General features: G+C 51.3%; 1 protein-coding gene across 4 annotated transcripts in view; it reads left to right on the top strand.

The window, feature by feature from the left end:
• IRF5 (interferon regulatory factor 5) overlaps positions 1–13,789 on the top strand; it is a 38,666-nt gene that overhangs the window by 13,760 nt on the left and 11,117 nt on the right. The window contains exon 3 of one of the 4 annotated variants that reach the window (XM_050929978.1): positions 13,041–13,129. The exons of the other annotated variants lie outside the window; for them this stretch is intronic. The gene's annotated coding sequence lies outside the window, so the exon portion shown is untranslated. The remainder of the gene's footprint in view (positions 1–13,040; positions 13,130–13,789) is intronic. 4 annotated transcript variants of the gene reach the window in all.

The raw sequence follows: 13,789 nt of genomic DNA, 5'->3' as shown, positions 1-13,789 counted from the left end.
GTGACCTTTTCTGTTCCCAATTGCTTAGCTCAGCCAGTGCCCTGCTCTGCCTGTTACTGGTGGGGTGGTGCAAGTTACCACAAATATTCGGCCAATTAAGTATTTTTAAAGTCTTTCCAAATATACCTGTTTTTTAAGAGTGCAACTGAAATTATTTCTAGAATCCCCACAAGCCTGGAAAGTCCCTTGTGGTCCCCCAGAGTGGTCATGTGGTACCGGGTAGCAAAGTTCTGCTTTCAAGTAGCTGCACTGTGAAGTCCTGGCGGGGTATGAATATCGCGGAGAAAGGCTGTTTAAAGAGCTGTGAGGTGCTGTTTCCTCCAGAACTGAAAGACAGAGGTGGGAACTGGGTAAGGGGAAGGCTCCTGTGTTTTTCCTCTGCACATGCCCTTAAATCTTGGCGTGTTGGTTTCTGCTGCAAGCCTGGAATCTGTTTATTGGCTCTTCATCCTCATGCTTCAGGGTGTAAACTGATCGGCAGCTGAGGTCGGGAAGAGGTTTCATGGGAAATGCATGGTTGTGGAAGATGACATGAGGTCTAATTCTGACATCCTCTGGAGCAACCGGCACCAGCCACTGTTAGGTACAGGATGCCAGACAAACTGGACCATGGCAGTGTTTGCACAGAGCTGACTCCAATTCCTACTCCCCCTTACTCAGCTGCTGGCATCAGTTACCCCAGTTCCCTTGCCTGACATCTGGGGGGTGAAGAGAGCTCTGCAAAGAGTGACCCCTAGCTGAGATCAGCTCCAGCTGAGAGTACCTAAGCATGGCTTCTACCACGGCCTAACCAGTACCTCCCTCCTCGCCTCACCTTCCTCCTCTGTACAATGGGGCTAGTGATATGCACCTGTCAGCAGTACAGGGCCTATGGCACACAGTCAAGCAAGCCTGCTTCCACCCAGGAGATGGCAGCTCTTTGTATTCCAGTAGCACTGAAAGGTTTGCGACGGCAAGCACATGGGCAGGAAGATGGACAAGGTGCCCGAGAAACAATCCTGTTTTGCTCACTCAGTAACAGGCCCACGCTGGCCAGGTGTTTGGGGTTTCTGCCCTTTGTCCCACACTCTGGGGCAGAGCTTTTCCTGTTTGCCATCAGCTCCCTTTCTGCTTTGGGGATTCCTCTTGAGTGTGGCACAGATGAGTGTGTGCTGGGTGTGTGTGTGTGACAGAGGTAGATTGAGGTCTCCTGGGGCCCTGGCTGGAGCAAGGGTGAGGTCCTGGTGCTGGAACCATGGCCCTGCCCCATCCCTTCTGCCTGCAGCCCCACCCATGGCCCCACCTTGTCCTGCCCGCTTGCCCATGGCCCTCCTCCATTCTACCCCTTCCCCCACAGCTCTGCTCCCTGCCCACTCCTTTCCGTGCCTCCCACCCACGGCCCAGAGACCCGAGAAGCTCTGTGCCCCGGGGCCACTGCAGAGAGCAACAGCTCCTCCAGCCCCGGGGCTGTGGCGGGGGGAGATTTTTCAAGGGGCCCCAAATTGGCTGCTCCTGCATCCCAGGAAGGACTAGCTCAGCCAGTTGTTTTCTGGCCACTGGGCCTGAGCGGAAGCTGCAGCAGATTCTGATCAAGCAGAGCGGGGCAAGTGAGGGTGTCTTAAAGGAGAAGGGAGGCACAGAGTTCTAAGAAACGAACCCAAGGTCGTGTCTGAGCCTGGGTCAGCAGGGAATTAAAGAGGAGCATCTAACTTAGTGAAGTCCGTAGAACTGCTCATGTGCAGGGAGGGCAGCGATATTATCTCCTGGGAAACTGAGGCACAGCGAGCCTAAGTGACTTGTCCAAGTTACACAGACAGTCTTTGGCAGAGCCAGGAATTGCATCCAGGTCTCCCAGCACCCTCCCCACCTGATCTACCTGCCCCCTCCGTCAATCAGGAACTTCTCATGCTGCACTATGACACTTACCAGCCTGGCAAAGTTAGACTCAGACCCTGAAAGGTGTTTCGGTGGCTAACTCCTATTGGCTTCAGCCTTTGAGGATCCAGGCTATAGCAAATTTCACTTCACAGCCCTTTCCTCCTCCTGCTCATTACTCTGTCTGCTGTAATGGTCCCCAGTGTGTGTGTGGGGATCAGCACTACTGCACCGAGTTGACAGGATCAGAACTGGGTTCCCTGCTCCTCTGTGTCTGTCGTTCTCTTGACGGGCCCCTGTTTTCACAACAGCTGGGTTGCTGTTCTCATTCCTGCAGTCGCCATGAAGTCCAGACTGACCCTAGCACCCAGCACAGTGACAAATGCCCCGTATTACAGGGACGACATCAGTCTAACTAGGACATTTCCATGTGGAAAGCTGCATCTAGTAACTGACAGCGCTGTCGGTAGTCGGTGTCAGTTTTCCTCTGGGTAGTCAGCTGTTTCGAGAGAGCCTTCCCTGCAGAAACCAGGATGAGAACTACGTTTGCTGATTTAAATCAACCTGCCCTGCTACAAAGAGGAAACCTTGATTTAAATAATCAATTTTAATCATGTTTTGCATTTGCACTTTTTATTTTCCTAAAGACAGGTCAGTTCTCATTGGTCGGTAACCATTAGACCAGTGCTTCTCAAAGTGGTGTTCTGCGGACCAGGGCCGGTCCGCGAGTCATCGGCTGCCGGTCCGCGGCGAGTTTCCTCATAAGAGCATCGAATAGGATAATAATATGGCACCGGTCCCTGGCACATTGGAAAACAAAAATTGCCGGTCCCCCACATCCGATAGCTTGAGAAGTACTGTATTAGAACACGTTGATTTGCAGCCTTTGTGTTAAATTTGGGGCTTCTTTTTGATAATCAGGAGGATACACTATAGCTAGACACTTTTTTTTTATTTAAGCAATTATGCAGCTTGAGATACATTTTTTTCAGATTCTTAATTTTTACATTTGTATTCAAGTAGAAAATGGGGAATGAAGCATTTCTTATACAATAGATGATTAAGTTTTAACTTGGATGAGAATTCAGATTCAATTGAAAATGCACAAAAACACAGGTTGTTTTTTTTTTCTTAAACTATCTTAAAATTGCTGGATACCTGAGAAAAAACAGTTGATCAGAAAGTTGATCAAAACAAGTTTTGCATTTAAAACTAACTGATTTATAAAAGAAAGGAAGTATCTGCAGTTAGTGAACTGAATGTTCTTCTTCACATAGTGCACAGTGTACCTGTGGAACTACTTGCCTGAGGAGGTTGGGAAGGCTGGGACTATAGCAGAGTTTAAGAGAGAACTGGATAAATTCATGGAGGTTAAGTCCATTAATGGCTATTAGCCAGGATGGGTAAGGAATGGTGTCCCTAGACTCTGTTTCTCAAAGGGTGGAGATGGATGGCAGGAGAGAGACCACTTGATCATTGCCTGTTGGGTTCACTCCCTCTGGGGCACCTGGCATTGGCCACTGTCAGTAGACAGGATACTGGACTGGATGGACCTTTGGTCTGACCCAGTGTGGCCATTCTTGTGTTCTTATGAATGGATTATTTCTAGTCACCACATCCTTCAAGGGTTTAGAACTAGTAGAGCTCATTCTCTCACACCTAGTTTTTATTCACAGATTGGGAGGGGAAAACAAGCTTTCCTGCTTTTGCCACTCCGAATTGGTTTCTTAACTTTGAAGGAATTAGTAGTCATTGAACTGACCTAGCTGAATAAGCTGATCTAAAGAAACTATTCTCTCTGTACCTGCAGAAGGGGCTGCTGCTTCCAAAAGGTAGTTTAGAATTTCAGCAAACTCGGGTTCCAGGTGTTTCACCAGCGACTTCCACCAGTTCAGTGGTCTGACTTCCTTTAAAACTTGACAGCAAACATGTACTGCTTCATATTATTGTTTTGTATTTAATTTAAATGACACTGGTAGATTATAATAAATGTAGGCCTTAATATTGGTCATCAATTTCAAATGTTATGTATGTAATTTTTTTTTAAATTATGTACATTTTAAAAAATCCAATGTTTTAAATGGATTTTTATCCTTTGGTTTGTAAGAACAGTTCGGGCCAGGTGATAGCCACCCCACATCATGTGGTGGTGGAGTTAGTCCTGGGGTGAGCTTTCGGCTCCTTTTGGAAGGGGACAAGACTTGAATTGGACGTTGTCCCTTTAAGTATAGCTGGCCCCAGTGCCCACCCTGGGGCACTTCCTCATTCGTGGCACTGTGCTCTGCAGAGCAGCTGTTCCTTCTCATTGCTTCCTGTTGCTTAACTGGGGTTTATTCCATAACAACACTTTCCTCTTCCCTGTGGTCTTGTGTTTTCCTAGGGAGGCATTTTGGAGCAGCCTTCTCTGCAGCTTTTCATCAGCCCCACTGAATTAGCTTCACTTTTCCTCTGTTTATCTCTCTGCTGCTGATGTGCCCCAGGCAGGATGTAAGGGGGTGACTGCATACACTCCGTGTGTGCCCCCTCCAGGTCCTGGCACTGTGGGTCCTGGGTCGCTCCAGTCTGAAGAGAGGGCAAAATGCTACCCAGTCAGGATAGCCTTGCACCGACCTCACGTTCAAAAACTGTGAGCCAGCCCCAGTCCCCCAACATCACCACTTCAGTCATGAGACTGGCTTAAAAAAGTCTTGCAATTAAAATAAATACAGGCAGGGTTCTTTGCATTTGTCTTCTGGTTTTGGCGCCATTTGGGTCACATTTTCAGGCTTTTCTCCACAATCACCGTGGCTAGAAACATACCCGTTTTATTTTTAAAATGGCAGCTGATATTCTCCTGCATTCACATGACTCTAGGAGCTGGTGCCTTAAGTTAAACACCCAATGTCACGAGAGTTGGTCACCTGGCACCTATTGTAAGAGGCGACACAAGGTGCAGGTCCCTAGAGGAATTAGCCCACAGTTGTCACTAAGAGACAATGCTGCAACCTTCCTAAAATAACCTTGCCACCCCCCTGCAACTCCCTTTTGGGTCAGGACCCCCAATTTTAGAAATGCTGGTCTCCCCTGTGAAATCTGTGCAGTATAGGGTAAAAGCACACAAGACCAGATTATACGGGGGGAAGCCAGATTACACAATCTGTGATGTGTTTTTCATGGCTGCGAATTTGGTAGGGTCCTAACTATGTCCATAAAAACCGTGCTTGTCAGTGGGGCCCATCCCAGCCTCTGACTCCTTCACTTGCAAATAACACATGATGGACATGACTGGCGCATGTATGTCTGTGGAACACATTCCTTGATCTCGCTGGGAATGGAGATGTGCACTGGGGAGCGGTTTGACTTGAGGGGGAGTTTGCTGGTGGGGGAAGGTGTCCATGGGTGTGTTCAGCCGGGCGCGTGAGCTGGGCTGCTGGTGGATGTGAACGCCGACTCAGCAGCCGTTTCGCTGGATTTGCAGTGGTTGCGTCCAGAGGAAACATGCTTGAGCAACCTCAACTCTTGGGAAATCAGACGTTTGTTTTGGGAATAAAATAATAATAGCCTACATTCTGCCACTCTGACGCCTTCTGATGGGTGCCTTACGCCACGTGCTGCCCCACAGACCTCCCTGCGGCTAGTTGATGAGTAAGGTACTACTCAGCGGGAGGACAGGTGGCAGAATCTTGCCCAATATGTCCAGGAATTGCACACCCATCATTGAAAAGCAGCCACCTCTGGGGTGGAATGTGGCAGCTGCTTCACAGCACACAGCAACGCTGTAGAACAGTTTGAGACAGGAAGAAAGCTGGACACTGTTTGGATAGACCCTCCTCTCAGCTTAAAGGAGAGGGACCAAAAAGAAACCTGGGGTTGCATGGGTTCAAGGGAACAAACGGGCCAAACAAGTTAACGTAACCCAGTCACTGTCCAGCATCTAAAAGGTCCCGAGTTCGGTGGACAGAGACCTATGCCTGCTTTGCACCAGGTATGGAAAAGGGAGAAAACTAGTTTGAGCCTGTGAACTGTAACTTCTTAAGTGAGGCTTTCATTTTCACAGCCTCCCGTGTCCCCTTTTCTTTTAGCTGGGGGGGGTTAGAGGGAACCCCCCTCTTGTTTGACCAGCCCTTAAGTGGTACCAAAGATGGTGGTAACTGCCCCTTTGGGGGAGAAGAGAAGTTCTATCCATTGAGATGGGCTGGCGCTCGGGTGTCCAGACATCCTGATTTTATAGGGAGGAGCCTGATATTTGGGGCTTTGTCTTATACAGGCATCTGTTACCCTCCCCCCCATCCTGATTTGTCAGACTTGCTGTCTGCTCACCCTAGCAGGAGCCATTGTTTCTTCTGTTTCATGTCTGGTCCTGTTTCATCCCAGGCAGTGGACGGGTAGGGGTGGCTGGTAGGGGTGGCTGTGTCATCTGGGTCCCTCCCTCTGGCCCAGCCTGATCAGGACATCGTTAGGATTGGCACTAAGAAGGTCTGGGGTCCCAGGAGCTGGGATGGGGGTGTGGCTGCCAGGATGGTGACGCTTGTCTGTCTGTCCTTCTGTCTGTTCTGTTTCCCCAGAAAAATCTCTCTCTTTCAGGACCCCAGAAGGGAGTGGTGGATGGAACAGCCCGTCCCCGCATTATTCTGTCTACTAATTGGGCCTAATATCCGACACACCAACGTTAGTTCGCTGATTTCTGGTTTCACATCTTCTGTTTCTAACCAGCATCTTATCAACACTCCTGGGATGACAGTGACATGGGTATAGACAGGGTCGGCAACTTGCGGCATGCGTGCCAAAGACGGCATGCGAGGCGATTTTTAATGGCATGTTGCTGCCTGCCGGGGTCCTGGCCCCACTCAGCCCCCTGGCCCACCACTCTCTCCTGCGGGGGCAGGAGGCAGAAGCTTGGTCCTGCTGGCAGCCAAGTTTTCCCGCTCTTCTGCTTCTCCCCCCAGCGTGGTGCCTTCCTGCACCGCCTCCTCTCCTTCCCTGCACCAGTCAGCTGATGGCCCTTGCGAGGGGGAGGGGGAGAAGCGGAGCCACAGCGCGCTCGCTGGGCCGAGGAAGAGGCAGAGAAGAGGTGGGGACAGATGCAGCCCTGGGGAAAGGGTGGAATCAGGCATATCCCCTCCAGCCCCCTGCCGTGAGCCGCTCATGGCAGGGAGCTGGGAGCACCCCCAGGAGCTGAGCACCCCAGCCCTCTGCCCTGACCCCTGAACCCCCACAACCCCAGCCCTGACTCCTGCACCTCCCACACATACCCAGCCATCCCACACCCTGACTCCTATACCCCTCACATATACCCAGTCCCCCTCACCTATGCCCTGTCTCTTGCACCCCCCCACATCCCCACCCCCACCCTGAGCACCAAACAGGAGCTCCTGCACACACACACCCACATTCCCACCTACACCCCTGGTCTGGGGTCCTGGCCGCTGGCCCCGCTCAGCCCGCTGCCAGTCTGGGGTCCCAGCTGCCAGCCCCTTGCCAGCTGGGGTCCCGCAGGCCCCCTCAGCCCGCTGCCGGCCTAGGTGAACGGAACCTCAGGCCGGCAGCAGGCTGAGTGGGCTGGCGGCGTAAGATCAGCATTTTAATTTAATTTTAAATTTAGCTTCTTAAATATTTTGAAAACCTTGTTTACCTTACATACAACAATAGTTTAGTTCTATATTATAGACTTGTAGAGAGAGACCTTCTGAAAAACGTTAAAATGTATTACCAGCGCACGAAACCTTAAGTTAAAGTGAATAAGTGAAGACTCGGCACAGCACTTCTGAAAGGTTGCCGACCCCTGATGTAGACTAATCCAGATTCTCTGTCCGGATTTCTTGCACCTGTTCCCATCTGCAGTGATTGTTTTACACGACAGTGACATTCGATAACTGTACGCTTGCTGTGTAGAGCGAACGTCACAATTAGGGAGCATTTGTAGGCGCACTGGTCACAACCTGCCACCTCCTTCTTTCCCCCACCCCCCGGCCAGCTCATTTCACATTGGCCCCCAATTTTCGTCTGGTTCCTCCAACCTAGGTTGGATTCAAACTGGTGCCGGGGGGTGGTGGTCGGGGAATAATACACGTACGTGTGTGTGTTTGTGTGTAAACTCCAAGGTACGCCGTGCAAGGGAGGTCACAGCTGTGTGCCCAGAGCTGAGACTTGTGGGACGGGGCCTGGACTTTGGGTGGGTGATGAGCCCCGCAGGGACCGAGGGCTGTGTGGGGGTGTGGTCAGCACCCACCAGGGAGCTGTGCCAGGTGGGGGAAGGGGCTCTCCGTCGTGTGGGGTGTCTAAGATCATACTGGACTGGAGAGAAGAGCTCTCCCCACGCCCTGGGCTAGGTCCCGGGTGGGTGTCTGTCGCTCTCCTGCCCAGGGGACGCGATGCCGTTCCTGTGTCAGAGCTCTGCCGAGCTGCCTGAGGGCTTGGGAGCAGCAGGCCAGGCTGGGCTCCTCTCCCAGCCCGTGGGTGGCAGGTCTACAGGAGACGCGTGCTTGGTGTGTCGCCCCACGCCCTGCCAGCACCGGCTCGGGCAAGCTGCAGCAAGCAGAGGGCCTCCCTGCCCAGCCCAGCCCAGCCAGAGACCCTCCCGCTCTGCAAATACTAGGGTGTGGGGGGCCCTGCATAGGGCATGGCCTTACCCCTCCCGGAGCGATAGGTGTGCAGCCCCCACCGTGACTGTCTCCTCTCCAGGCTCGGGGCTGTTCAATGCTCCCCCCGTCCACCCTCCAGGCGTCGATGGGCCTGAGGGCAGGGCAATGCATGCTCCGTACCTGGTGACCTGCTCCCATCCGTACAGATCGCACAGGGCTGGGCGTGGCACTCACCTCAGAGAGAGTGAAGGAAATGCTGAGCACTGGCAGCAAAGGGGAGAAGGCGGGGGCAGCCCGGCAATGAGATCGTCTCCTTCCAGGCCCCACTGGCCACTTCCCCTGCCCACATTGGCTTTCCTCTCTCCTTTCCCCGGGCTTATCCTCCCTCCGAAGAAGCTTCGGGGGGGGGGTAGGGGGGAGGAGGAAAAGTTCTGCTGCGTCTCCTCCATTTCCAGTGCCTGACTCCCTCCTCCTGGATCGCTGTTGTCCCAGAGCTGAGAGGAGCCTGGCCTCCTGGCGCTGCCCCCGCTGTAGCCAGGGTCTGCCAGTTGGCAGCTGTGAAGCCAGGGAGGGAGTAGGGGGAGCTCAGGCAGAGGGTTTTGTTCTTTTTTGTAGGACCTACAAAAACTGTTTTTCTTTTTTTTTCTTTTTTTTTTTAAATCTTGGCAATAACAGGGTTTGTTTTGCGTGTGAGAAGGTTCATAGATTCAAGGAGTTGAAGGCCAGGAGGAACCACGTTAGCTCACCTAGCCCGTCCTGTATCACAGGCCGTTACATTTCACCCCGTTACCTCCATTTTGAGTCCAATAACTTGCATTTGGCTAAAGCAAATCTTCCAGGCAGGCTGCCGTGCTGGATCTGAGGACCTCGAGTGATGGAGAATCTGCCACATCCCTCGGTAGTTTGTGCCAGTGGTGAACCGCCCTCCCTGGTCACAGTTTGTACCTGATTTTAATTTGTCTGGCATCAGCTTCCAGCCAGTGGTTCTTGCTCTGTCTGGCTTCATGAGAACCTGGTATTTTCTCCCTTTGCAGGCACTCTCACACTGTACATCGAGTCACCTCTAAATCTTCCTTGGATAAGCTAAACAGATTGTTGGTCTCTTGCTGTTCAGCATTTTCTCCAGCCCTGCAGTCATTTTTGTGGCTCTTTTCTGCACCCTCTGCGATTATCAACCTCCTTTTTAAAACGCGGCGCCCAGAATGGGGCTCAGTATCCCAGGAGCGGTCTCCCCAAGGCCGGGGACAGAGGTAAAATCACCCTGCTGCTCCCGGATTGCATTCGCCTTTTTGTCGCTCTGGGAGCTCCTGTTGAGTTGCTTAGCAAAGGTGACTGCAGAGTCTCTGTTTTCGAGGCCCCAGGCCCCCATTCACGTCCTGGGCTTCCTTGTTCCTCGAGGTGTAACTTGTACACATGTTTTGTTTGCATGGACCCAGCTTCCCAAGCGATCCGGATCACTCGTCGGACTGCCTCGTCCTTATCCTCACACGCCCGCCCGTGTGCGGGTCAGCTGCAGACTTCACCAGCAGCAATTTGCATGTGGACTTCCAGCTCATTGAGGAAAACGGTGACTCACGTCAGGCCTCAGGCCATGCCCTGCAGGGCCCGCTGGGAACCCTCCCATCCGACGATGGCTCCCCGTTGACAGCTCCTGTCTGAGAACTGTCAGGCGGCCAGGCCCTAATCCAGCGTGCCCATAATGCAGTGCTAGCTGGGGAACCTCTGGGGACCTCGGGCGCAGGCAGCCTCTTAGCAACCTGCCAGTGTGTTGTGCAGCAGAACAGCTGGTGTGTGGGGCCGTGGGCGGCTGCCGCAGGCCTGTTTCGAAAGGCCTAGCAGCTTGCTCTCGGAGTTTGCTTTTTTCCTCTGTGACTCCAGCCACAAGGCCATGTGCGTGCCCTGCGGTGCCCTGCCGGAGGGGCTGAAAGAGGAAGCGAGACCGGAAGGAGAAGCTGTTGAGCAAGTGCCAGGGCACTGGGAGAGGGGTGGCATGGAGCCTGTCCCCGTCAGAGCCCCAGGGCTCATATAGCACAGCAACCCCTGCTCCCACCTCAGCGTGAGCCCCCTGCTCCTGGGAGCCAGCAGCCCAACCCCATGCACTGCGGGACCCCCCAGCCAGGAGACCCCACATAAGAACGTCACCCTGCAGCACCACCGAGAGCTCCCATCCCAGCTGACTCTTGCCCCAAATATAATTTGAGCCAGGGTGTCTCCTCAGGCAGGATGCCCTTTCCCCCACCACATGGGCTGGGGCCTGGAGCCCCCATCCCATCCAGCACCCCGCCCCCACCCCAAGAGCTGTCCCAGCTGGCCAGGGTCACACAATGGAGGTGTGAGTGGAGGCCCAGGCAGCAGGGGAGGAGAAAACAAGCAGGCCCTGGTAGTCCTGTGGGCCACCTTGAGGCAGCAGCCACTGGCCTGCGTTTGGGATGGGATGGCTGGAGCGGCAATCACCTTGGGTGAAGTAGGGGGGGGATGGGGGCTCTGGGCTCACAGGAGAAAGAGGCGTCTCGGTTCACACCGTGTGTGTGCAGGAAGGGCAGGAGTTTGGGAGGGGGGCCTCGGGAGGTGTGGAATGGGCCCCTCTCTGCGAGGGCACTGCCCTGAATCCAGCTTTTCTTGGCAGTAACTGGAGGGCAGCAGCTGCTGGCTGGTTGTTGGCCTACATGAGATGAATTTGTTGGGTCTCTGCCCAGTTCCTAACAAGCAGGTGTCTGCATCAGAAAACACCCCCATAGCTGGCACCAACCGGCCCCCTCCTTGGCAGTCCCAGCAGAGAGGCTGAGGACTGGGTGGGCCTGGAGTCTGACCTCCATTCGCTTTCCCCACCTCAGTGTGGCTGTCCACAGGGGGAGTAACCGGCTAGGTGGTAGCCCTGCTGAAAAGGAGCTGGTGGCTACACACTGAATATGAGTCAGCTGTGTCAGGCAGCTGTGAAAAAGGCTAATATCCTTCTGGGGACGTGTTAACAGGAACGTCGTCTGTAAGACACGGGCGGTAACTGTCCTGCTCTGCTTGGCACTGGCGAGGCCTCGCGTGGAGTCCTCTGTCCAGTGCTGAGTATCGAGATATGGAGAGAGTTCAGAGGAGAGCAACAAAAATGATAAGAGGTTTAGAAAGCCTAACCTGTGAGAAGAGGTTAAAACACGGGGTCTGTTTAGTCTTGAGAAAAGAAGCTTAAGTGGGGACCTGAGAACAGTCTTCACATCTGTTACAGGCTATTATAAAGAGCATGGGAATCAGTTGTTCTCAATGTCCACTGACAGTAGGACAAGCAGTGAGGGCATAATCTGCAGCAGGGCAGACTTAGGTTCGATATTAGGGAAAACTTTCTAACTCTCAGGGTAGTTAAGCTCTGGGACAGGCTTCCAAGGGAGGTGGTGGAATCCCCGTCACTGGAGGTTTTTAGGGACAGCCTAGTGACCCACCAGCCTTGCTCTATAATTACGACTGATGTGCCCTTTCTAGGGAGAGTTGTATTTCTGATGGGTGAAGAGGCGGCTTTAATTACCCCTGTGGACCAAAGTGGTTGTAAAAGACTAAAATGGACCCCGGTCATTCATGACCAATCATTGAGGAAATTGGAGGACTCGTGTTAGAACTCGCAGAAACATAATTATTAAGTCTAAGAATTCCTCTCAAATTTGTGACTAGTATGAGCTGCTGGTGAAGTCCATACAACCATTTGACTCTAAACAAGTTGACTTTGGTTTTAGCTATTCTAAGTGCTTCCAGAGATTGTGCACTTGGTTTGATGTGGACTGTGAAGGAAAGGTCTGTTCTCGTGCGTGTAGCTAGTAGGGTAAGATGAAATCCCTCTCCTAATTTATTTCAGGATGTAGTAGAGGCCAGAAAAAGATATAAAAGTTTATTATATGACATGCCTCTCAAGAATATCTTAGATCCTTGTGGAAGGATTTTGAAGCAGAAGCGAAACCTAAAAGTTCTTCTACATTTTGAAAGATGGCAGCTTTAGCACTGATAGATACGCTCCAGCTGAGGAGCCCCATATTCGGGATGAAGCCCAGGTAGTGCACTTTGGCCAGGGCCTTAGTGATTCCCCTCAACAAATTTTACAACTACTTCTGCCATAGCTGGTGCAATGAGGAACCCACTCTTGGATTGACCACTCCAGCCTTCTGAAATGGACAGTGAATTGCAGTCATTTAGTTTAACCCAACAATGGACAAAAGCGTCAGGGGAAGATTTTCTCCTGACGGAAGTTTTTCAGAAGAATCTTAATTGGTTCTCCCCAGTCTTGGCTAAATTATTTACCATCTTTAACCATACTGGATGGGTTCTGTCTGTCTGTCTGGATATCCAGTCCTATAGTTTCTATTTTTGAAATAGGACAAGAAAGAATCCTGCTTTGTATAGAGTTATATGTTAGCTGGTTATATGTGGCAGGAAAAATTTACTCTAGATGTTTAATGTCTCAACTTGAAATATGGGGTTTCGAGACTAATTTATTACAGGCAGAGCAGTCCAGTTTTAGGGGTGGTAGAGCCCCAGTTGATAATTGCTTTATTTTATCCTATATGATTTATAAATATATGGAGGTTAAGGGCACTTGAGTGTATGTTGCTTTCATAGCTCTAAAGATGGTGTTTGGTTCTATTGATCAAGGCAAACTTTGGCTGGTGTTAAGCAGGATGGGCAACAATCTGACATTTTTGATTCGTTTGGAGGCCTGAGCCCAGGGTGGTATGGCTCGGGTGAGAACTAAAATCAACATTTTCTCTGTTTCTAGCGGAGTACGCCCAGGATGCCTTTTAGCTCCTCTTCTTTTTAATTTACATATTAATGAAGTGGTGGATGTTTTAATGGAAGGTAATTTCTCTCTGCCACAAATTAAGGGTCGACCTATCCCAGTATTATTATATACTGATGACGGGGTCGTTTGAATATTAACTCCTCCAGTTATTATCTTGTTTTCCCTCTCATGGTAACTCTCACTGTAACTTAATTATAAGATCAAGATCATGATTTTGGGGACAAACCCCTCCCCAAATTGAGTGGAAGCCACCCTGTGACAAGTCTCTGCTTTTACTTAGTTAGGGATAAAGTTTTATCATTTGGACCACTGGTCCCCTTATCATAAAGGCTTAAACCAAAAGGTGCTTAGCTCTGCTCTTTTTTACACACTCACATGGTGGGAAGAAAGTTGCCCCCGGCACTAAGAATTTTATTGCAGATGGTCTATGGGGTTGACATTTGGTTAAGGGGACACATTTTGGCCTTAGAGATTGTTAAAAATATTTTTTGAACAGACTTTTATTTCTCCCAAAGTCTACCCCATGTCGTTTTTACATGGCGAGTTGGGTGTTCTTTGTGTAAGTAGCAGAGCAGCATGCATTGCTTTTCTTATATTTTGC

This window comes from Gopherus flavomarginatus, chromosome 1 (genome assembly GCF_025201925.1).
Source record: "Gopherus flavomarginatus isolate rGopFla2 chromosome 1, rGopFla2.mat.asm, whole genome shotgun sequence".
Classification (NCBI taxonomy): Eukaryota; Metazoa; Chordata; order Testudines; family Testudinidae; genus Gopherus; species Gopherus flavomarginatus.
The sequence above is the reverse complement of the archived record's forward strand: the minus strand, read 5'-3'. Positions and strand labels throughout refer to the sequence as shown.